Raw genomic sequence first — 24,145 nt, 5'->3', positions numbered from 1 at the left:
AGATTATATACTCCATATAAAATTATTATAAAATATTAGCTATATTCCCTGTGCTGTACATTATGCTTTTATATCTTATTTATTTTATAGCTAGTAGTTTGTATCTCTTAATCCCCTTCACTTATCTTGCTCCTCCTTCACCTCCCCACTGGTAATCCCTAGTTTGTTCTCTGTATCAGTCTCTTTTGTCATATATGTTTATTTGTTTGCTATGTTAGATTTCACATATAAGTGAAAACATACAGTATTTGTGTTTCTCTGACTTATTTCATTAAGCATAATACCCTCCAAGTCCAACCATGCTGTTGCAAATGGCAAAATTTTTTTAATGGCTGAGTAATATTCCGTGTGTGTGTGTGTGTGTGTGTGTGTGTGTGTGTGTGTGTGTATCTATATCTATCTCACATCACCCTTATCCATTCACCTGTTGATGGACACTTAGGTTGCTTCCATATCTTGGCTATTATAATAATGTGATAGATAGATAAGCATGCAATCATCATAATAATTGGGGTACTTTTCAAATTAGTATTTTTGTTTTCTTCAGATATATATCTGGGAGTGGAATTGCTGGGTCATATGGTAGTTCTATTTTTAATTTTTTGAGGAATCTCCAAACTGTTTTTTATAGTGGCTGTACCAATTTACATTCCCACCAGTGGTGTACTAGGGTTCCCTTTTTTTCCACATCCTTGCCAACACTTCTTATTTGTTGTCTTTTTGATACTCTGTGTGTCCAAAGGGCATGCACTCTATCATCTCTTCTATCAATATATCCAATGCCTATAAAAATAAAAAGGAAGGTAAATCTAAATCTTTATCGGAAACAGATGCTAGAGTTTTATCCTCTTAAAGATAAAATATAAAACTAAAAAAATATATTTCCCCTTCTAAAGAGAAATGTGTGTGTGTGGTGTGTGACTTCTCTACAGATATGTTTGGAATATGCAGGAATATGCAAATATAAACATACACACATTTTCATGTCCAAAATATGTTTCTTAAAATATATTTAACGTTTGAAAAGTTCATGAGAAATTTGTATAGAAAAATGTAGGTCTGGTTACAGACTGGTTTCTTTGTGGATATCAATAGAAATTTTTTAGGATTTCCATATAAATAACTTTTTTCTTTCTTTTAACATGAAAATTGTACATATTGAATCAATTGCAAGGATATGAAACAAGGAACAATTTCAGAAAATTCTAACACTTCCAGTTTTCTTTCTATATTGAATAATATTTCTACTAGGATTCCTAATATAGGTAAGTTCTGAATAGCTTTTTAAAAAATATTTTCCTGGTTCTTTTTATTCATCAGTAGTTTCTAAATTCAAATTCAAATATCAGAGTAGTAGAGCAGGCTATTAAAGCAAGAATGTAGTTGAGATTGATAATATTCTGTTTCTGCAGCTTAGTGAGTTAAGATATTGGGGGCAGCATTACCTTTTTTATAAGTAATTTATGCATGATCCATAAATCTGAAAGCTAGACCTCCAACCTTGGCAGACTAAACATATTTCCACTGTTTCATTTGCCTGGTTTATTTCTTGATCCCCTTTCTGAGGTTGAAGGATTGAAACAAAAGCTCAAAAGTGGCTGTGCAACTCTGCCTTCTACCCGTATCTTTGCCAGTACTGAATTCTCTCCCATCTGTGCCTGTTTGGCTGCCTAAAGCTGTCCTCCAAATCAACAGACAGACTGGGACTCCTAGCAGATATGTATACATAAACACTTAATTTTACTGAACAAGTAGAATCTGCATAAACTGTATCATAGAGGGCACAGACATAAAAAAGTATTGATTTTTAAAAATATGAATATATTGTAGAAGTTGAGAATAGAGGGAGGAAACAAAAACTTCAAACAGCTTGTTGGAAAGCTATTTGTTGAATCTATACTCTGCATTTCAAGAGGGATTTTATGCAACATAAAATAAAATATAAGGTAAATTGGAGAGCAAAGAATGCAAGCAAAATAAAGATATGCTTTGAAAGTCTTAGAAGCAATAAATATTTCCAGGAATATGAGCTAAAGCTTCTTTGTAAATGGATATATATTTTAACACTATTGCCTGCTGACTAAGTTGAAAGAGGAAATATTCTGGTCCAAATAGTAATCATTGCTGACAAAAGGAGTACGGACGTTTATATGCAGAGAGATACTTTTTGTCCCAGAAATAAATTTAAGATTTTATTATGCGGTTGCCTTCTTTAGGGACATTTGGAAGTGTAATGAATATTGTCTCCTCTACCACCAGAAACTTATTTTTGTTCTTGGTTCAGTAACTGCAATATAAGATGTGATTAAAATTTTAGAGCCAGTTATTTCAGCCAACTAAGCACATTCCTTTACCGTTACCCACATGGTTATTTCACTGGACTTCCTACCTCCATCCATATTCATACCCATGGCATTCTTTCATAAAGCCACCCTGTGCGTTTATTTCAATATGGTTCAATACCTTTCTTTACAGGGCTGTAATTTGTCTCCTCGTAAACAGTTTTATTGTGTTTGTGGATCATGCAATATCTTCTGGGGAAAAAAAAAATCTCTTTATTCTTAACTTTCAGTAGTATTTAATGTCCTCACTGCAATGGAATATAATTTTTCTCAGAAGAAATAAAATCACAGTTATTTCAAAGACTCTTCCTACTTTCACCTCCACAAAATTGAAGGGAAATTATGTAAATGATTTGTGAATAGTACAGCCCACCTCTTGTATTAAACAAGGAAGCATTGTACTTCAGCATTTTTCTTTTGCCTTTTTAAAAGGCTCTTTCCTCTTAAATGCAGGCTAGCCACTTTCCTCTTTTTACTCTTGCTATTGCCTGCTGTGCTCTAAGATATACATCTCTCTTCGATAAACAGTTTAGACCACATTGCTTTGCTTTTAATTAGGAAATTATTCTTGAAAAATTCAGCACTTGTTTTGGTAATTTTTTCCTCAACATCTGGTGCACAGAGTTCCTTGAAACCTTTGATTTTTGAGAATTTCAGTCCTATTTTATTTTATCTCCTGTAGGAAGGTGACAACAGAAGTATCATCAGTGCTTAATATTTTAGCCTTTCTAAGATCTTCATGAAATTCCTCTCTTGATTTACTATGTCTTACCCTTCCAGTGTTAGGACTACATTGCCTCAAGCAATTCATCTTAACCACGTTATCACAGCATCTCTCTCTCAGACTCACTGTGTTCAGACTCCATCCACCTTTGTTTCTTCATCTAGTCAAGATTTCATTAACATGTCCTTCAAAAATTGAGTTGTAACTCAGTTTCCCTTTCCTATACAGCTGTCAATCGATGCAAAATAGCAATAGGTATTCATATTTTATAAATTTATGGAATGCATTTTACCAATTAATTTATAGATAGTTCAATGCAGAATAAGGTTAATCTTTGGAAAAAATTGATATATAAACATACTTAAAACGGATAAATAAGTAATACATTATTATCTAATTGGGTAGGATATTTGCATGATATTTGTATAATGTTTTATATTGTCACATTCATTAAAATTAGCCTTGTAGTATAAATAGTGCATATATATCTCAAAAAAATTACAATTGAGAAGAAAGGCTAAAGAAATACGTTAAGTATATAGTCAAAGCCCCTGGCAAAGTTTGAAGCCAGAATAATATCAGACAAAATAGAGAGTAATAGAAAAGCATTGCTAAATAGAGGGTAATTTGATAATGATTAATGATACACTCATCAGAAAGATGTAACTACAAAGAAAAATATAATAATCTATAATGTAGGATTTTAATACACCACTCTCAGTACCTGATATATGAATCATACAAAACAGCAAACATCATGAAAGTTTAACCAATTCAATGAGCAAGCATGATCCGGTAGACACATATAAAACACTGTGCTGACACTTGCAGTATAATTTTTTTTAGAATACATCGAATGGTTTTTAAAATTGACTAAATGCTGAGCCATAGAAAAAGTCTTAATACATTTCAAAGGGCTAAAATTTTACGTCATATTGTCTTTGATCAGATAGAAAATTCCATATATCTGGCAGTGTACTCTTAAATATTGCTTGAAAAAAGTTACAATGGATATTTGAAAATATATTTACCTGAAAAACAAACAAACAAAATTTGTTGGACTCAGCTAGAACAATTTTTAAAGGGAAGCTAATGGCTGTAAATCCATATGCTAAAATTTAAGTCTAAGATATCAAAATGTTACGCATCCATCTCTAGAAAATGATATGCAAGTTAAATTCTAAGAAATTAGGACAATGGGAATAATAAGGATCGAAGCAGAAAGTAATGACATAAATAATACAATAGAGGAAATCAACCGAACAAATGGCTCTCTGGAAAGATTAATAAAATATATCTACACTTTCTAAGACAAATCAAGAAAGATGAGAGAAGACAAAAATATCCAATCTCAGATAAAAAAGGGGAGAATACTATAAATGCTAGAGATATTAAAAAGATAAAACTTAATGTCAACAAATGTGAAAAATTTAGATTTTATCATATTGCTTGAATTATGTAACATCAAAACTCACACAAGAGAAAATAGAAATCCTGAATAGCTTGCTATTTTAAAAAAATTGAATCTATACTTAAAAATCTTCCAACAAATAAAACTACATAGCATAATTATATTACCCATTATTTCTGGCAAATATTTAAGGAAAAGATAATTCCAAAATCATGCAAGTATTTCTAGAGAATAAAGAGAGGAAACATCCAAATACAGTTGACCCTTGAGCAATGGGGGAGTTAAGGGTAAAGACACTCCATGCAATTTAAGTCTACATATAACTTATAGCCAGCCCTCCACGTATGCAGTTCTTCCATGTCCTTGTTTCTTCTGTATCTGCAGTTCCACATTCATGGATTCAACCAACCCTAGATTGTGTAGTATTGTGATATTTACTACTGAAAACTCTGCTTATAAGCGGACCTGCACAGTTCAACCCTTGTTGTAAATAAATTTGACACATAACATTATGTAAATTTAATGTGTATATGTTTCTTTGATACATTTAGATGTTGTCATATGATTGTCATTATAGCAATATTATATTACACAATTACAGTATGATATTGTTGTCTATATTCATTATACTCTGCATCAGATTTTGATAACTTATTTACTACTTCTTGCACGTATGTACCCTTAAACAACACCAGTCTTATCCCCCAACCCCCATCCACTGGTAACCACCAATTTATTCTTTTTTTTTTTAAATGAATTTGACTTTATTAGATTTCACATAGTAGTGATATCATACAACACTTGTCCTTCTCTGTCTGACATCTCACTTAGCATAATGTGCTCAAGTTCTATCCACGTTGTCACAAATGGCAGGATTATCTTCCTTTCTCATAACTGAATTATATTCCATTGTGTATGTATGCTGCATCTTTTTAATCCATTATTCCTTTGGTGAGCATTTAGGTTGTTTACATATATTGGCTAATGTGACTAATGCTACAATAAACATGGAATGCATGAAATTGAAATTCTGTTTTCATTTTCTTTGGTTATATAACCAGAATATATGGATCATATGGTGGATCTATTTTTAATTTCTTAAGGAATCTCCATGTTATTTTCCACAGTGGTTCGGCCAATTTACTTTCCTGCTAATGGTGTATAAGGACCCCCTTTTCACAACATCCTTGCCAGCACTTGTTGTTTCTTCTCTTCTTGATAACCACTCTAACTGGTGTGAGGTGATATTTCACTGTGTTTTTTTTATTATTATTATTTTTTTCCGTACAAAAAATGATTTTTGTATGTTGATTTTGTATCCTACAACTTTACTGAAATTATTGCATAGTTACCACCATTTTTGATTGACTTTTTGAGATTTTCTGTGTATAAAAATGTATTAACAAATAATGATAATTTTACTTTTTCTTTTCAATTCAGATGTCTTTTGTTTCTTTGTCTTGCCTAATTGCTCTAGCCAGGATTTCTGCTTCTATACTGAATAGAAGTGGTGATTGTGGGCATCCTTGTCTTGTTCTTGATCTTAGAAGAAAAGCTTTCAATTTTTCTCCATTCAGCATAATGTTAGCTGTTAGTTTGTAGTATATGACCTTTATTACATTGAGGTTTGTTCCTTCTATACTCAATCTATTAAGGGTTTTTATCATGAAAACATGTTATATTTTTGTCAAATGCTTTTCCTGCCTCTATTGAGATGATCACATAATTTTTATCTCTCATTTTATTGATATGATATATTCATTTATTGATTTGCATAAGTTGAACTGTCCTTAAATCCCATGGATAAATCCTACTTGGTGATGGTGTATAAACCTTTTCATATGTTCTTGAATTAAGTTTGCCCATGTTTTGTTCAGAATATTTGCACTGATATTTATCATGGATATTGGTGTATAGTTTTCTTGTGGTATTGTTATCTGGTATTGGTAATGGTGGCTTCATAGAATGGGTTTGGAAGTGTTCCCTCCTCAAGAACAAGTTAAGAAGACATTCTATACACTAACAAAACTTAGTATTTAAGATGATGTGGCATTGAATAAATGATAGACAAAGGTCAACTGAAAAGAATTAGTGAGTACACTAACAGCCCAATACTTATACATAATCTTAATTTAGGACAGAGACAGTGGGGAAAAATGGTATTTTAATAAATCATGCTGAGTCATTTGAATGTCTATACAAAGGACAGTAAATCTTGGCTTGTTTTGGTAATGTCACCCCCATACTCAAACTTGATGATTTGATCCAAGGACTCATAAGAATTGATAGCAGGTTTTATATATATATATATGATAAGCAAACAGATAAAGAAAACAGAAACAGGAAAAAAAGATAAGCATTGGGCAAACTTCTGAGGAATAAGGTACAGGCTTCCATGTTCTTCCACTTCTGGTACTGGATAGAATGCATTTATCTCTGGCCTGTGACTTTCTGGGACACATGAAAAGTGTCCCTTCTCAGGGTGTTGATGGAAGGCTGGTCACATAAGCATATCCTGTTATGTGACCAGCCATGGTAACTGAAACACAGGAACCCCAAAATGAAAACTACTGCACATTATCGATCTTGGTGTTTGTGCAAAGCAAAACTGATAAGTTGATATGGCACAACTTATTATTCCAGATAAAAAAATCATCAGTCATTAACATAAAGAACCTTCCAAGGAGCACATTCTTGGGAGTTGGCCAAGGGTTCATGATGGTTCCAGGCAGCTTTGAAGACATGTGAGGACTGAGCAAACAGTTATGTTAATTCTTTTTCACACAATCCTATCTCACACCAAAAATTAGTTACAAGTAGAGTGTAGATTTAAATAGAAAAACAAAGTAACAAAATTTATAGAAGATAATAGATATCACCTTTACCTTAGAATAAGGAATGATTTCTTAAATGGGGAACACAATGTATAACCATAAAGCAATGACTGACAAATTAGGTTTAAATTAATAATTTATATTCATGAAAAATAGAGTTAACATTTGTAAAAGGAAAAGCACAGATCAGAGAAGACATTTGCAAAACATATACCTAATGAAAGAACTCCTACAAATCAGTGATAAATCAGCAGAGAAAATGTGCAAAATACTTGAACAGGCTTCACAAAAGAGAATGTTTAAATAGGCAATGAAAGTATGAAAGTTTACTCAGCCTCATTACTAACCAGGGAAATGCAAATTTAAAACCATAATGATATATCACTACTTACCCACCAGATAGGCTAAAATTAAAATGCTTGAAATTAAGAAATATTGGTGATGATATGGACAAATTAAAAATCTTATGTATTACTGGTGGAAATGGGATTTTATATAGTCACTTTGGAAAGCTGTTTGCCATTATCTACTGATGTTAATACATTAATATCCTTTGATCTAAAAAATATTTTTTCTGAGAGTATAGCTAACATAAATGTATGTATATGTTTGCCAAAAGATACACATGAAAGAGTGGATAGTAGTAGCATTATCCATATAGACCAAAAGCTAGAAAAAACTACACTCTACATCAATAAAAGAACAGATAAATAGTTTACGGCTTATTTATATGAAATATTTTACACAATGAAAAATAATTGAAATCTACTTGCATATATTCACATGGAAGAATTTTCCAACATTATGATGAGTGAAAAAACTAGATAATAGATGTATATTATGTAATTCAATTTATATAAGGTTAGAAACAACCAAAATAATAACTGCAGTTTTTGAAATCTGGTTAAAGACTACCTTTAAGGAAGAAGGAAATGATAAATATTGGATTCAGGAAGGGAAATTCAAAGTGTCAGTGTTATACTATTTCTTTTTTTATGTTACACTGAAACATCTTTGTTTATATAACAGTGGCCATATTTCATTGAGCAAATTACTTGCTTTATCTCATTTGAGTTTAGAAACTGTCCAGGAAAATAAATTATATACTTATTGTTTTTTAAATGTGGGCAATTCAAAACAACATGGTTGATTTGATTAAAAATCAATTTCATTATAAGGGCATGAGCTAGCTTAAAGAAATGAAGGAAAATTTCAACCAGGCTTTGGAAACCACGCAAACCAGAGTAGCTCTTAGGATTCAGTTTTCAGTAGTAAATTAACATGTTCTTCTGTAGGCAACACTGGGGAAAAAAATCAGCTCATTTCCTTCCTTTTGCCACTATATTAACTTCTTATTGCAACCTTAACAAATTACCACACACTAAGTGGCTTTAAGCAACACATATTTATTCTCTTAAAGTTCTGGAAGTTGGAAGTAAAAGATGGATCTGCAAGCAGGTGTTTTTCCTGTAGGCTGTAGTAGAAACAGTGTTCCTCGCCTTCTCCAGCTTCTAGAGAATACCTACATTCCTTAGCTCATGGCCCTTCTCCATCTTCAAAGTCTGCAGTATAGTGTAATCTCTCCCTGGCATCTACTTCGATTCTTATGTATTCTAACTCTGATCTTCCTGCCTCTCTCTTATAAAAAACTTTGTGATTGCATTGGACCTGCCCAGACAATGAAGGATAATCTCCCCTTCTCAAGATTCTGCAAAGTCCCTTTTACTTAGTAAGATAATATATTCACAGGCTCTGGGGATTAGGATAGAGACATCTCTGGGGGGCATTGTTCAGCAAACCATGGTCATTTTGATTAAACTGGGCCTTCTAAGGGGAGAATTTATTTCAATTATTCCATATGCCTAATTTTTCATGAGGAATGGCTAAGTACCAAGATTGAGCAGACAATCAAATTCATATATTTCAGGGATTGCTATTATCGTGTGTGTGTGTTTTTGTGTGTACAAATCATAGCTTTTCAGGTTTTATAGGGTGTGATTAGGTTAACATCCCCTCATGCTGTGATCACTTCAAAGAAATGTGATAGTCACATCACATAAAATTTAGTGTGCATATCAAAACTGATGGCACCACTCATGCACCAAGAGGGTAGGTAAAGGTTTATTACTAACATAATGAGGCTTTCTGGAAGGAACAAGGCTGACTCCTAAGCAGGCCTAGAAATGGCTTGAGATGGCAAGGAAAAGAGACTGGCTGGGATTTTACTGTGGTTAGAGGGTAGGACTGAGTTAATGGTTCTCCTGCACATGCAGCCTAGGGCAAAAGGAGGGAGCACTCAGGCCCTTTTATCAGCTGGCCCAGACGAGGGGCCAAAAGGAAAGGGAGTATCGGGCCTGAAAACTCTATGAAGTATCTCAGGTCCCATGAACAAATAAGATTTAGTTGTAAGATAATAGAATGCTTCCCATCCCCCTACATCTTGCCACCGATCAACAAGGTTCCAATGTGTTAACAGTGGATTACTCAGAGAGCCAAAAGGCACAGACACTATTTAAGAATTTCTTAAGGAAACCCCGAGACAACAGGAAAGAAAGAAAAAAGAAAGCAAACATACTACAGGAAATTTAAGCTCCAGGCATCTATGCTAAAGCAACCACTGAACATGCCAACAACAAACCAGTTTATCATAAAACCTCATTAAAAACCCAGTTACCTTGGTTCTTACTACTTGATACATTATGTCCAGGTTTCACCAAAAATTTACAAGTTGTGCTAAAGAGCAAAGGAAAACACTGAAGGATTTTGGCTAAGCTAAGGACCAGTCGTGCCCACCTGGCTGCTGGAGCTGTTCTGCTGCAGTACCAGCTGAGCGGAACCCAAAACAGACGTAGTTACTCCACTCATTGGGCAGAACTTAAGGCCATCTCATAACTCTGGCAAATACTCCCTTAGATTAACCTTGGTATATTTTTCTACTGATTCTTGGGCTGTTCCCAATTGCCTCACTGTTTGATCTACCCTTGAAAAATTAAATACTGGCAAATTGTAGACACCGCTCTTTGGGGCCATGAAATGTGGAAACGAATCATGGCTATTTATATAAATACCTGGGTAATTCATGTGGATGTTCATGGTAAAATATCATTTTCTGATGCAACTGACTAGAAACAAGCTGCTGATCAAGACTGCACTCCTCAGATTGTGACCATTACTGCCTAGATCAATCATCGTACTAGACATGGCAACATATTCACTATTATAAACTGAACTACCACTGTATGATAGACCTGTGACTCCCGCCAAAAGTTTACTAGGTTATCTCCCAGTGGAGTAGATCTCATTGCACTAGGTGTTTCCCGTGTGTGTTCCACATCTGCAGATTGACTATATCAGGCCTTTGACCCCAGCTCAAGGCCACACATCATGTCTCACCACTGTTGGTACCTTTTCAGGTTGTTATTACTGTTCCAGTCTGACCAACTGACCTGAGCTACAATGTGGTGCCCCTTGAAACTACTCTGTATCATTTTTTTTTTACTTTTATTAATCATTTACAGTCTAACAATTTTTTTAATCACAAAAGCAATTCAACAATACACTGATAGTTAAGATATTCAGTGGACCTTCTTCACTTCCTATCATCTACTGGTATCTTTTATTGTTGCACATTGGAACATCTTCCTCCAAAAAGGACAAAAAGACTTCTTAATCTACCTCCTCCACCTCTTTGTGGTCTATACACATTAGAAAGACAGTTTCATTGCTGAATGCAGCTACCTCCAGGAAGGAATAATCTCTTCTTGGTTGCTTGCTGGGCTGCTATCAGGATAAAAATTGGAACATTAAATAGACCTATTTTGAAATTTTATTATTTCAGGCTCTCCTGTTTCCCATGGGAAAATTAATCTCCTATGCCCTCTATATTTGATTTTTTTTCTTAAAGCCTATATTAAATAATAATAAATGATAATGAAGAACTTTGTACAAACTACGAAATTAACAGACTTCTACAGATTAAAGATATTATTAAGGTTTTTGTTGTTGCTGTTGCTTTTGATATTTTTGCTTTTTCCTTTGATTGGAAGTGATCCTCTAAAAAAATGTAACACATATTAATAGGGGTTGAGGATACTTCTGATCCCTACCAAATGGTGGAGCAAACAGGCACTTAGATATTTGAATTTTTGGCACACAGAGCATACAGCCAATCACAAAGTGGATATGTCAATGCATTAAATTCTAGAAACATCTATCTCTTTCTTTTAACCTCAATATTAAATATAATTAAATGAAATGACCATTGGTCATTTCCTAAATTTGCCATTCGTATGGGCTCACTTTCTCTCTCTCAATGACGCTAGATTTTCCCTACATTTTAGAACTATTTCTGTTCCAAAAAAGCCCTGATTTTCTTCTACGCTGGTGCTGGTTTCTTTTATTTCACTTGCTTTTTTTTTTTTTTTTTCCAGTTTGCTGACTTGGTTTGGAAGCCAAGATTCTGCACCAAATTGCATGATTCTTAACTAGATATGAGTTTGTAAGAGCATTTGATTTTCATTATTTCTCGGCTGTGGTGTCCTGGTTTACACCTGGTTGAATTTATTTTGTCATATTCCCCTATCTTTATGGAGATAGAACGGTGCTCAAAAACCAATTTCTTAATTTATTAATACATTAGTGAAGAATCCTCACAGATTTTTGACCCTCCTTCTTCAATTTTTCCACCTTACCTATTATGACTAAGGGTTGGGAGGAGAGAATAAACTTTATTGTCCCAGGAAATGATTGGACCTGCAACCATGATGAAGGAAGAGAGAAAGTAGATTTCAGGTACATGCATTTTATTAATAAAGCTAAAGTCAAAACACTCTTAAATCTTGATGTTGGCACATGCCCTGTGCACGCAACCAAAATTATGTTTTGATGATAGAGAATAAGAGGACATACTCAGGGTCATTATCTGTATGTTCCCTAGTTCTTCCAGAAAAACTAAGTGGCATTGTTTTGTAATGCTTTACTTCACCAATACATGTATGCTTTGAATGTTTTTAACTCAACATATCAAAAGTTAAAGTGATAAGAATTTATGATGTATTCCATTCAAGGATGACCTTAATAAAGTTTGAAAACTAATCTTCAGAATCTCTGTATCCTTGGGATGCCACTCTACTTAAGGAAATAAATCTCTGATGAAATTTAGCCTGGTATAACAGAGAAAAGCCCTAATATGGATTACTTTTGGAGCAGTTTGCCGTATTTTATTCTCCTTTCCTCTGTCATGATTTACCTTAGTACAAACCCTGAGAGTACCATCATTTTCCATTACAGCTATTTAAACAATAAATTAATTTATGCAAATGTGCTAATAATTTTCTTTCTCTGATAATATAATTACTTTTGAACAGGGTCGTTCTGGAGATATAGTGGTTCATATCACACAAATGACAGTAACAGGGAATTTACACTTTCCACATTGCACTGGGTCATGTAATACTTTGGTTCTTCTCAAAATGTGTCCCATAAAGAACAGTTACTCTGAATTTACAACTGGCTCTTTTCTAACCAGTAAGTTAAATGGCAGTTGTTTTGTTTTTCTCAGCCCTTGGTTTGTCTCTCAAGACTTTTTCATAATTTACCTTCTTGTAAATACAGACATGCAGAAACACAAATGACTATTAAACATGCAACTAAGTATTAAACTTTATACTAATTAGGAAATAAAATAAAACTATAACAGATATATGACACTTAAAATATTTTTAAGGAAAGATACAGTTGACCCTTGAACCACATGGGTTTGAACTGTGCAGGTCCACTTACAGATTTTTTCTTTTTCAATAGTAAATACTTCAGTACTACAAAATCCCTGCTTGATTGAATTTGAGGATGCAGAAGCTCGGATAAGGAGGAATCATTTATGTGGAGGAACCTTAAATACAGAGGGCCAACTATAAGTTGGATTTTCGACTGCTTTGGGGGCTGGTGCCACTAACCCTTTGCTCAAGGGTCAACTGTATTTTCATTGTAACTGAATAGAATATATACTGGTAAATGTCTACTGAAGATACACTTTTCTTCCTCCTTAGTAAAAACTTTTTTCTGAATTTTTATGGATAACAATGCATCTGTTAGGAAACGTTTTTATTTAAAATTTTAACCTTTATGATGTATAATTGATGTACAAAAAATTGCATGCATTTAATGTATTCATCTTGCTGAGTTTGGACATATGCATACACTGGTGATATTTCACCACAATTAAGATACTAAACACATCCATCTCCTCCAAAAACTTCCTTCTGTTTGTGTGTATGTGTGGTAAGAACACTTAATGTGACATCTATCTTATTTTAAAGTGCACAATAGTATATTGTTAACTATAGGTACTATGTTGTACAATAGATTGCATCTGGGTTTGGTCATGTGATGTAGTTCTAGCAAATGATGTGAAGGTGATTGTGGTGATGAGATTTCAGATAAGGCTGTTAAAGACAATGTACCAGCAAAATTTCCTAGAAAGTGCTTTCTCTTTGCCCTTCCTTTCTTCCTTGTTTCTTTCTGAAAATTGGATCACAAGTATGGCGTGAGAGCATCTTTCTTATACTTGAGTATTAAAATCAGCAAATCATAGGATGCTGGCACAATGAGATAGAAAGAGACTGAGTCTCTGATAATCATGGAAGAGCTACAGAAGCCTTGTACTACCTACTTCTGGACTTCTTTTATATTAGGCTTTTTGTTTTATGCGGTTTTAGGCTTTTTGTTTTATGCAGTTGCCTAATTCAAATGCATGCACTAATTCTGGGGAAATAGATTAAACAATCTCACTGGTTGTTTTGTTTCTGCATTTAGGACAATTATTCAAATGTTTTGAAATACTTAAACATTGTGCATTTTAATTACCTTTATGGAAAATATAAGGTTTTTCTCTTTAGCTTCTTAGTTTATGGACTTTTTTCCTCCACTTTATTAAGATACTTTACATATAACATTGTTCATTGTTTAAGGTGTACAACATGTTGATTTGATACACTTATATATTGAAAAATGGTTACCACTACAGCATTTATTAACACCTGCATCACAATACATAGTCACCATTTCCTTTTTTTTGTGGTGAGAATATTTAAGATCTACTCTTTCAGCAGCTAGAGTATATTCATTATGCTGTGCATCAGATCCCCAGACCTTATTCATCTTTTAGCTGAAACTTTATATTGTTTGACCAATATCTCCTCTTTTTCCCCAACCCCCTGCCTCTGGTAACTACCATTTTAGTCTGTTTCTATGAAGTTGACTTTTAAAAAATTTGTATATAAGTGATAGCATACAGAGTTTCCCTTTCTCTGTCTGACTTGTTTCCCTTAGCATAGTGACCTCAAAGTCCATTTATATAGTTGAAAATGATAGGATGTCCTTTTTTCACATGGCTAAATAATATTCCATTGCATATATATATACCATATCTTCTTCATCTGCTTATCCATTGACTGGCACTTAGGTTGTTTCCGTATCTTGGATATTGGGAGAAAAATGCAGCAATAAACATGGGAGAGCAGATATTTCTCTAATATTCCCTTTTCATATTTTTTAATCTATACCCAGAAGTAGAATTGCTGGATCATATGGTAGTTCTATTTTTAATTCTTTGAGGAACGTCCATACTGTTTTCCAGAGTGGCTGAACAAATTTACATTTCCACAAACAATGAAATAGTGTTCCCTTTTCTCATCAGTATTGCTATTTCTTGCCTTTTTGATGATATCCATTCTAAAAGGTATGAGGAAATATCTCATTGTGGTTTTGATTTGCAGTTCCTTGATGATTAGTGATGTTGAGTACCTTTTTGTGTACTTGTCCGTTTGTATATCTTCTTTGGAAAAATTTCAGTTCAGTACCTCTGCACATTTTTAAACAGGAGCAATATACACATTAGACCAGATGGACTTAACAGATATTTATAGAACATTCCATCCAACAGCAACAGAATACATGTTCTTCTTAAGTGCATACAGCATATTCTTCAGGACAGATCATATGTTTTGCCACAAAACAAATCTTAAATTTAAGAATTTTGAAATCATATGAAGCATCATTTCTGTACACAGTGGTATGAAAATAGAAAACAGTTACAAGAAGAAAACTAGAAAATTCACAAAAATATAAAGGTTAAACAACATGCTTATAAACAATGAATGAGTCAAAGAAGAAATCAAAAGAAAAATTCAAAAATATCTTGAAACAAATGAAAATGAAAACATGACCTACCAAAATGTATGAAATGCAGCAAAAGCATTTCTAAGAGAGATATTTATAGCAACAAATACCTTCATTAATAAAAAAGAAGAATCTTGATTTGTCTTCTTCCCTCATACTCACATCCAAATAATGAGAATTCTTCTGGCTTCTCCTTGTAATACATTCAGATACCAATCCTTCATTACTATGTCTCTTGCTACCATCCTAATCTAACCCCACAGCCCCTAAATTTCTCTCCTAGGCCAATGCAATAAAATTCTAAGGGATCTTCCTTCTCTTACTCCTTCATTCTCCTGTCCATAGAGCAGCTAGAGGAAGAGGCTGGAGATGATGGGATTTTTAAAAGCTCCTCCCAACAATATATCTGCTTTTATTTTTATTTGATTGCCTCTTCTTCAATTGTATTTTATTTGTCCTTTGCCTCTCTCCCTCTCTAGTTATTAGCATGCTCTTACAGAGGCTTATTTCTATTGTTTTTGTTGTTCTTGCTGAATCTCAAATACTATAGCATCTGACACATAAAGATTTTAATACACTTTTGTTGAATGGATGCATGGATTGTGAAACTTGGAATAAACCTATATGCTTAATATCAGCAAAGTGTTTAAATGAATTATGGGAAATCCATTCAGTGAACAATTTGCTGCTGTATAAATAATTATGTAGCATATTTTGTTTTATTTTAAATGAAATTTACTTTTAGAAGAGATTTAGTTTTATTTTTAAAAGTTGTAAAGGTAGTACAGAGAGTTCTCATGTAACCCAAACACAGTTTTAGCGGTTATTAACATCATTACATTTGTATGGTACATTTCTTACAAATAATGGATGAATATAAATACATTATTATTAGCTAAGCATATTTTATTCAGATTTCCTTAAATTTTACCTAATATCTTTTTCACTCCCAGATCCCATCCAGAATATCACATTATTCATAATTTTCTATCATTCGTCATTCCACCATTCAAGTTCATTCATCATTTCTCTTTCAGGTCCTTTTGGCTGTGCAAGTTTTCCAGATGTTCCTTGTTTTTGATGACCTTGACAGCTTTGAAGAGCACTGGCCAGGTATTTTATAGAATGACCTTCTATTGAGATTTTTCTGATATTTTTTCTTACCGTGAATCAAAGGTTATAGCATTTGGGAGGAAGAACATAGAGGTAAAGTGCCATTTTCATCACATAATACCAAAGGCACATACTATCAACATGACTTACAACAGTTGGTGATGACCTTGAGCACTTGGCTAACATAGTGTTTGTCAAGCTTCTTTGTTGTAAAGGGACTCTTGTTTACCTCTGTCATGCTGTACTCCTTAGAAGGAAGTTACTATGCTTAGCCCACAGGTGAGGAGTAGGGAATTATGTTCTGCCTCCTTGAAGACAGAGTATCTATGTAAATTATGTAGAATTTTTCTACATCATAGGTTTACCCTCATTTTTATTCAGGTTATTTATTTATATCAGTATGGACTCGTGTACTTATTCTACATTTTGGGTTATAACTAAATGTAACTTTATTTTGTCATTCAAATTACTGAAGAGCTTTGAATTTTGGGAGGTTTTTCAGTTGTCTCCTGTGTCATTTGGCATACTACAACCATTGTGGGTGTTATTTTGCATACTTCCTTACTTTCTGATATTATGAGTTCTCCTAGCTCATGTATGTTTCATAATATCAGTCATTTATCTTAGGAGCATGGGTTTTTAAAATTGGAGAGTGGTGTTAGAAACCAAGGCATAGGTGCTAGGTGTGCTTCTTGCCTATTGTTATTGCTTTCAGTTTTCCTCAACTGACAGAGCAAGGAAATATATGCTCTATACTAACATATATATATGCATGTATATCAATATATGTGTATGTTACGGACTGTGTTTATATTAAGCTAAACTTGATCTCATAATGACGTCTCAAACTCTAATGTATCTGTTATCAAATGAGTCATTCTAGTTCCCCTCTCCTTGCTTATCTGCAATTTCCCACTCTAACAGTGAGAAAACTGGCTTCAATTGTCTGCCATCCATTTACTTAATTGTTCAGTTCCAGTATATATTTATAGTAGTACCAGAATTGTTAACCAGTATCCTCTGGGGTTTAACTTCATCAGCTAGTGTACCTTGCTTATATACAGTTTATTTTGTCTTTACTTTTAGATAGTCCACTCATTTCTAAACTTAGGTCAGTGCCTGTTTTCCCTACCCAGTTCAGTGAGATTTCTTCATACATTTGTGTTATATTTGGATTCTTGCTTACCTCATATTGTGAATTAGGAAGTGTTCTCTCTGCTTCTATTTTCTAGAAGAAGTTGTGGAGAATTGGTATAATTATTTTCTTAAATGTTCTTTAAACAGTTTTGTAAAACAATCTGTGCCTGATTATTTCTTTTTAGAGGGCTTATTAGTTATTGAATCAATTTCCTCAATAGATATAGGCCTATTAAAGGTATGTATGTTTCCTTGCATGCTTTTTGTTAGCATGAATCCTTCACACAATTGGTCTATTTTATCTAAGATATCAAATTTGTGGATATTGTGTTGTGTATAGTGTTCCTTACCTCCTTAACAATTTTAATAAATAGAGAATATACTAAAGATAAATACTTTGAGGTGGAAACTCCATTCTATCTCATTTTTGCTTGCAATTGATGCAAATGAAGTGACTGACAAAAGCATTCCTGTTGGGTAATTAAAAAAAAAAAAAAAACAACTAAAATTTAATTTGGGTTCTAAAACACAGTCTAGTCACCAGTAATACTAAGAAAGATTATCAGCTCATATATAAATGTTCACTCTTCCAATCGTGTAAAAATTAATGGGATTTATAAATTAAAGCAAAAGTCTTTCAAAGGTCTTTCTGGCATTCAAGTAAGGAAGTAGTCACAAGAAATTAAAAGTTCAAAATAAATTTTAAATCCCTTATTGAATATACGGAATATCAATATGGAAATCCTGCTAAACTGCCTTTCCTCAGGAACTAAGCATATATTGTATAATTAGAGTGATGTAATGTGCTACCATGGTAACACAGGAGTTTATATTTTGCAGCTGAATTTCTAAATTGAAATAATAAAACTCATCAATCATTTTTATTTTCACAAAGTGGTCAATAGGATCCTTACATTTCACATTTGCATGTAGTATAAAACATACATTCATATGTGTGGCAAAAGGTATTATTGCATTTTTGTTAAGTATAGACATAAACCATAAGAACACTCAATTCAGTACTCAGATTTCCTTGGTTAAATTTAGAACCATCTGTACATGAATGTATGACAATTTATGTTTTTAAACATACAGCTGTCTATAGAAATAAAAAGAAAAGGATTATAATTTATTGTGCATTTACTCTGAGCATAATTATATTACATATTTGAGATGTTATCATATTTAATTTCATCAGAGAAGTTTTGTTTAGGTATTATCTCTATTTTCCTGGTTTAAATGGGTACGACACTTGCCAAATCCATACAATTAATAAATTTATGAGCTGTGCTTTAAATTCAGGTATTCTTGATCTCAGGCCCAAGTATAAATCACTGTACAGTACCATCTATTATAATAGGTTTTCCAAATACTCACATAAAATAGGAATTTGAAAGTTATACAGTGTAGTATTATGATATATCCCTGAGAAAGTTGTTACAAGTAAGCATATAATGAATATGAAATTTGTTATTAAAATGTGGAAGATAATTTTTTATAAAGTAAAGCATTAATCTCTTTTATAAATGTAGATTCATGTAGAACATTCATTTTTAGAAGACTATGCCTATACCCATCAAAATCTATGCTGCATTCTTAGCTTTACCACTTAACATCTAGGTGACATGCGACAATTTATTCAAGTGTTTTTTTTTCCTAGTTTTATTAAAAACAAATATAATAAAAGTATATTTATTATGGGTTTGTTGGGAGGTGTATTAAGCTTATCCAGAGAAACAGAACCAATAGAGTGGATGGATATATGGATAGATAGATAAACATATAGATATAAGAAGAGATTTATTATAGGAATTGGCTCAGGTGATTATAGAGACCAAAAAGTCCCATGCTCTGACACCTGCACTCTGAGAACCAGGAAAGCCAGTGATGTAATTCAGTATGAGTTTGAAGGATCAGAACCAGGAGCACTGATGTCAAAGTGCAGGAGGAGATGTGTGTCCCAGCTCAGGAAAAGAAAGCAAATTCACTCACCTTTCTGTTCTATTCTGACCCTCATTGGATTGGATGCTTCCCAACCATATTGGTGAGGATGTACTTGGTTATCTTCTTTACTCAGATTCAAAGACCCTCACAGACACAATCAGAAATAATGATTTTACAGCTGTCTGGGCATCCCTTAGCCCAATCAAGTTGACATGTTAAATTAACCATCACAGGTGAATTAAGTGAATTAATGCATATAAATTACTTTTGAAATTGCTTGCTGCTAAATAAGCAATAATAAATATAACTGTTATCTACAACACATGCTATCAGATTTCTTGAGTTGGGATCATAAAAAGTTAATCCATGAGTTTTATGGATTTGCTGTAAGAAATGTTTGATGTATTACTTCACTAATGTGATTTGACATAAGGATTCCTGTTAATTATTTACACAGACTTACTGGGAAATATGGAGGATAATTAATATAATGAGTGACATCATCAAGCAGCAATAATTTAGCTGGAATCACAATAGTAGATGCAGTCTAGGAATATGAAGTATGAATTTTACAAATGTAAATTTGTCTTTATATAATACAAGGAATGTCCCATATAATGGTCCAAATTACCGTACCACTGTACTCTTTACTATCAAAAGATTGTTTTTCAGGAGTAGCATTGTATTTATTATTTTATATTAGCTATTAATAAAATGTATCATATTTGCAAGATCTGACTTGAAGAGAACAGATCATACTTTTCATATATTTTAGTTCTGACGCTGCTAACAGCATGATCTATCATCCCATCTTATGTGAGAGAGCAAGTTACTCCATAAAATATTGGCAGTGTTTGAGTAGAGGATTTTGATGCACAGATGAAGATAATTAGAAAAAAATAATTAGTAATTAATAATTAATTATAATTAATAATTAAAAGCTGTTTGGACCAAAATCTTGTTACCAGAAAAGGAAGGCATCAGACAGGAGAAATAAACCACTCACATAATATTTCTGAGCCTCGGTATTTGCATATACCTCCACTACACATATAATTTCAGGGCCTCAGCAATCATGGTGAATGAGGGCTTTTATTTCTACCAACTAACTAGTTTTAAAAACTTTACCAGGCAACCTCTCTTTTTCCTATTGAAAAGAGAAACATCACATTTCCCCTTGTGATCCTCTTGATTAAGTCTTTATTTACTGTGTTACAGATAATGGCATATGGGTTGGAGAGGATAAACTAAACATAAACAGAGTGGTATCTTCTTCCTTTTCAGCAACTGCTTTACTTCCTTCTTAGACTTTATGACATTATATCCTAAATATTATTCTTTGTCTCTAGATTCTCAACACATACTCATTCTTCAAATTTTAATATTTATGTACTCTCAGTGAGGCTCTGCTTCCCTAACCTACTTCCACTGGTTTTCTCCAACTAGTTTGTTTTCTCATTTGCCTAGCATTATTTGTATTAACATTTTCAAAGCATCACGACCTTTGAATTTTTTGTTGTTGTTTATTGAAGATAGTTGACTTAAATATTAGGTTCAGGTACAACATAGTGATTCAGTATACATTATGCACCATAAAATGTTATTACCGTATTATTGACTATATTCCCTGTGCTGTACATTACATTCCTGTGACTTATTTATTTTATAACTGGTAGTTTGTACCTCTTAATCCCCTTCACCTGTCTGGCCCATCCTTCCACCCTCCTCTGCTCTGGCAACCACAAGTTTGTTCTCTTTATTCATTCATCTGTTGATGGACACTTAGGTTGCTTCTGTATCTTGGCTATTGTAAATAATGTTGTGATGAACATTGGGGTGCACGTATCTTTTTGAATTAGTGTTTTTGTTTACTTCAGATGCAGAAGTGAAATAGCTGGATCATATAGTAGTTCTATTTTTAATTTTTTGAGGACCCTCCGAACTGTTTTCCATAGTGACTGTACCAATTTACATTCCCACGAATAGTGCACAAGGCTTTCCTTTTGTCCACATCCTCACCAAAACTTATAGTTTGCCTTTTTGATAATAGCCATTCGGATAGGTGTGAGGTGATATCTCATTACAGTTTTGTTTGTATTACCTGATGATTAGCAATGTTAAGCATGTTTTCATGTGCTTGTTGACCACTTGTATGTCTTCTTTGAAAAGTGCCTATTCAGGTCCACTGCCTATTTTTTTAATTGGATTTTTTTATTGATATGGAGTTATATGTGTTCTTTATATATTTGGGGTATAAACACTTTATTGGACATATAATTTGCAAATTTCTTTTATCATTCAGTAGGTTACCTTTTGTTTGTTGATGGTATTCTTCACTGTGCAAAAATTTTAATTTCCATTTGTTGATTTTTTCTGTTGTTGCCCTTGCCTGAGGAGATATATCCAAAATGTACTGATAAGACCAATGTCAAAGAGTGTACTTACTGTGTTTTTATCTAGGAATTTTATGGTTTCAGGTCTTACATTTATGTCTTTAATCCATTTTGAGTTTATTTTTGTATATTGTGTGTGAAAATGGTAGAGTTTCATTCTTTCACATGTAGCTGTCCAGTTTTCTCATCACTACTTATTGAAGAGACTGTCTTTTCCCCATTGTATTTGCCTCCTTTGTTGTAGATTAATTGACCATATGTGTTTGGGTTTATCTCTGCCCTCTCTGTTCTGTTTCATTGAGCTGTGTGTCTGTTTTTGTGCCAGTACCATACTGGTTTGATTACTATAGCTTTGTAGTATAGTTTGAAGTCAGGGAGTATAATGTTCCAGCTTTGTTCTTTTTTCTAAAGAGTGCTTTAGATATTCAGGCTTTTTGTGGCTCCATATAAATTTGGGGTTTATTTGTTCTAGTTCTGTGAAAAATGCCATGAGTATTTTGCTAGAGATTGCACTGAGTCTATAGATTGCTTTGGGTAGTGTGGACATTTTATCAATACAGTTGACCCTTGAACAACAAGAGTTTGAACCATGTGGGTCTACTTCTACACAGAATTTTTTCAATAGTACATACTACAGTACTACACAATCTACAGTTGTTTGAATCTATGGACATGGAACCATAGGTACAGAGGGCCAACTGTAAAGTTATACAGGGATTTTTGACTGCATGGGTGGTTGGTGCCCCTAACTCCCATATAGCTCAAGGGTCAACTGTATTAAATTTTCTGATCCATGAGCACAGTAGATCTTTCCATTTATTTGTGTCATCTTTAATTTCTTTCATCAATGTCTTACAGTTTTTAGAGTACAGGTCTTTCACCTCCTTGGTTAAATTTATTGCTAGGCATTTTATTCTTTTTGATGTGGTTGTAAATGGGATAGTTTTCTTCATTTCTCTTTCTGATAATTCACTGTTAGTGTATGGATATGCACCAGATTTCTGTATATTGTCTCTTGCAACTTTACTGAATTCATTTATTTGTTATAACAGTCTTTGGAAGGAATTTATAGGGTTTTTAATTTATAGTATCATCTCATCTGCAAAGAGTGACAATTTTGCTTCCTCTCTTCCAATTTGTATGGCTATTATTCTTTTTCTTGCGTGATTGCTGTGACTAGGACTTCCAAACTCATTCTACGAGGCTAGCATTGCCCTGACACCAAAACCAAACAAAGATACTACAAAACAAAAGAAAATTACAGGCCAATATCCCTGATGGACATAGACAAAAAAAATCCTCAAAAAATAGCAAACCAATGAAGGGGGCTTGTCCTCTCAACACTGGTCCGCAGGTACAGGGTGCCCAATGGGGGATTTGAACACCTTTCTCCTAATAAAGGATTTCCGAGTTTGTGATACCCCTTTTTGCTTGTGGGTTGCCAGTTGGAAGTGTGCGTCCTGACTATATTGCATCTCTGCCACTCCTACTCATCTCAGTGTGTTGTTTCTTTATATCCTTAATTGTAAAAGAGGTGTTCTGCTAGTTTTTTCGGTTGTTCTGAGAGAGTTGGTCTATATGCGGTTTTAGTTTTGCTGTGTCTATGGGAGGAGTTGGGCTTAGGATCATTCTACTCCGCCATCTTGATCCTGCCCTTTGAATTTAATTATTGACAATTATATATACACACACGTGTGTTTGTGTGAGAGAGAGACAAAGCTTGTTGTTTCTGTTTAATCCAGAGAGTTTTGAAATTCACCATTATTAATTAACTCAACAATTTATGTATAATTTGTTAAATACTAAATACTTGTATACTAAGAGTACTATGTTAAATAGTAAAAGTAAAGTAAAGGAGAAATAGTGAAAGTAAAGTAAAGTAAAGGAGAAAATTAAAACCCACATAGATCTTGGAGTAAGGTAGGCCTGGCTTTAAATATCAGGTTTGAAAATAGATATATGTAATTTGAGTCCTTTTCACCACCTGCCCATTTACTGCTATGATACAGAGCACAGTCATCTCAAACCTGGATTCTTACAACAGCCTCTTATAGCTCTTCCTGCTTTAG

This window comes from Monodon monoceros, unplaced genomic scaffold (genome assembly GCF_005190385.1).
Source record: "Monodon monoceros isolate NGI ecotype Baffin Bay Population unplaced genomic scaffold, NGI_Narwhal_1 Super_Scaffold_21, whole genome shotgun sequence".
NCBI lineage: Eukaryota > Metazoa > Chordata > Mammalia > Artiodactyla > Monodontidae > Monodon > Monodon monoceros.
The sequence above is the reverse complement of the archived record's forward strand: the minus strand, read 5'-3'. Positions refer to the sequence as shown.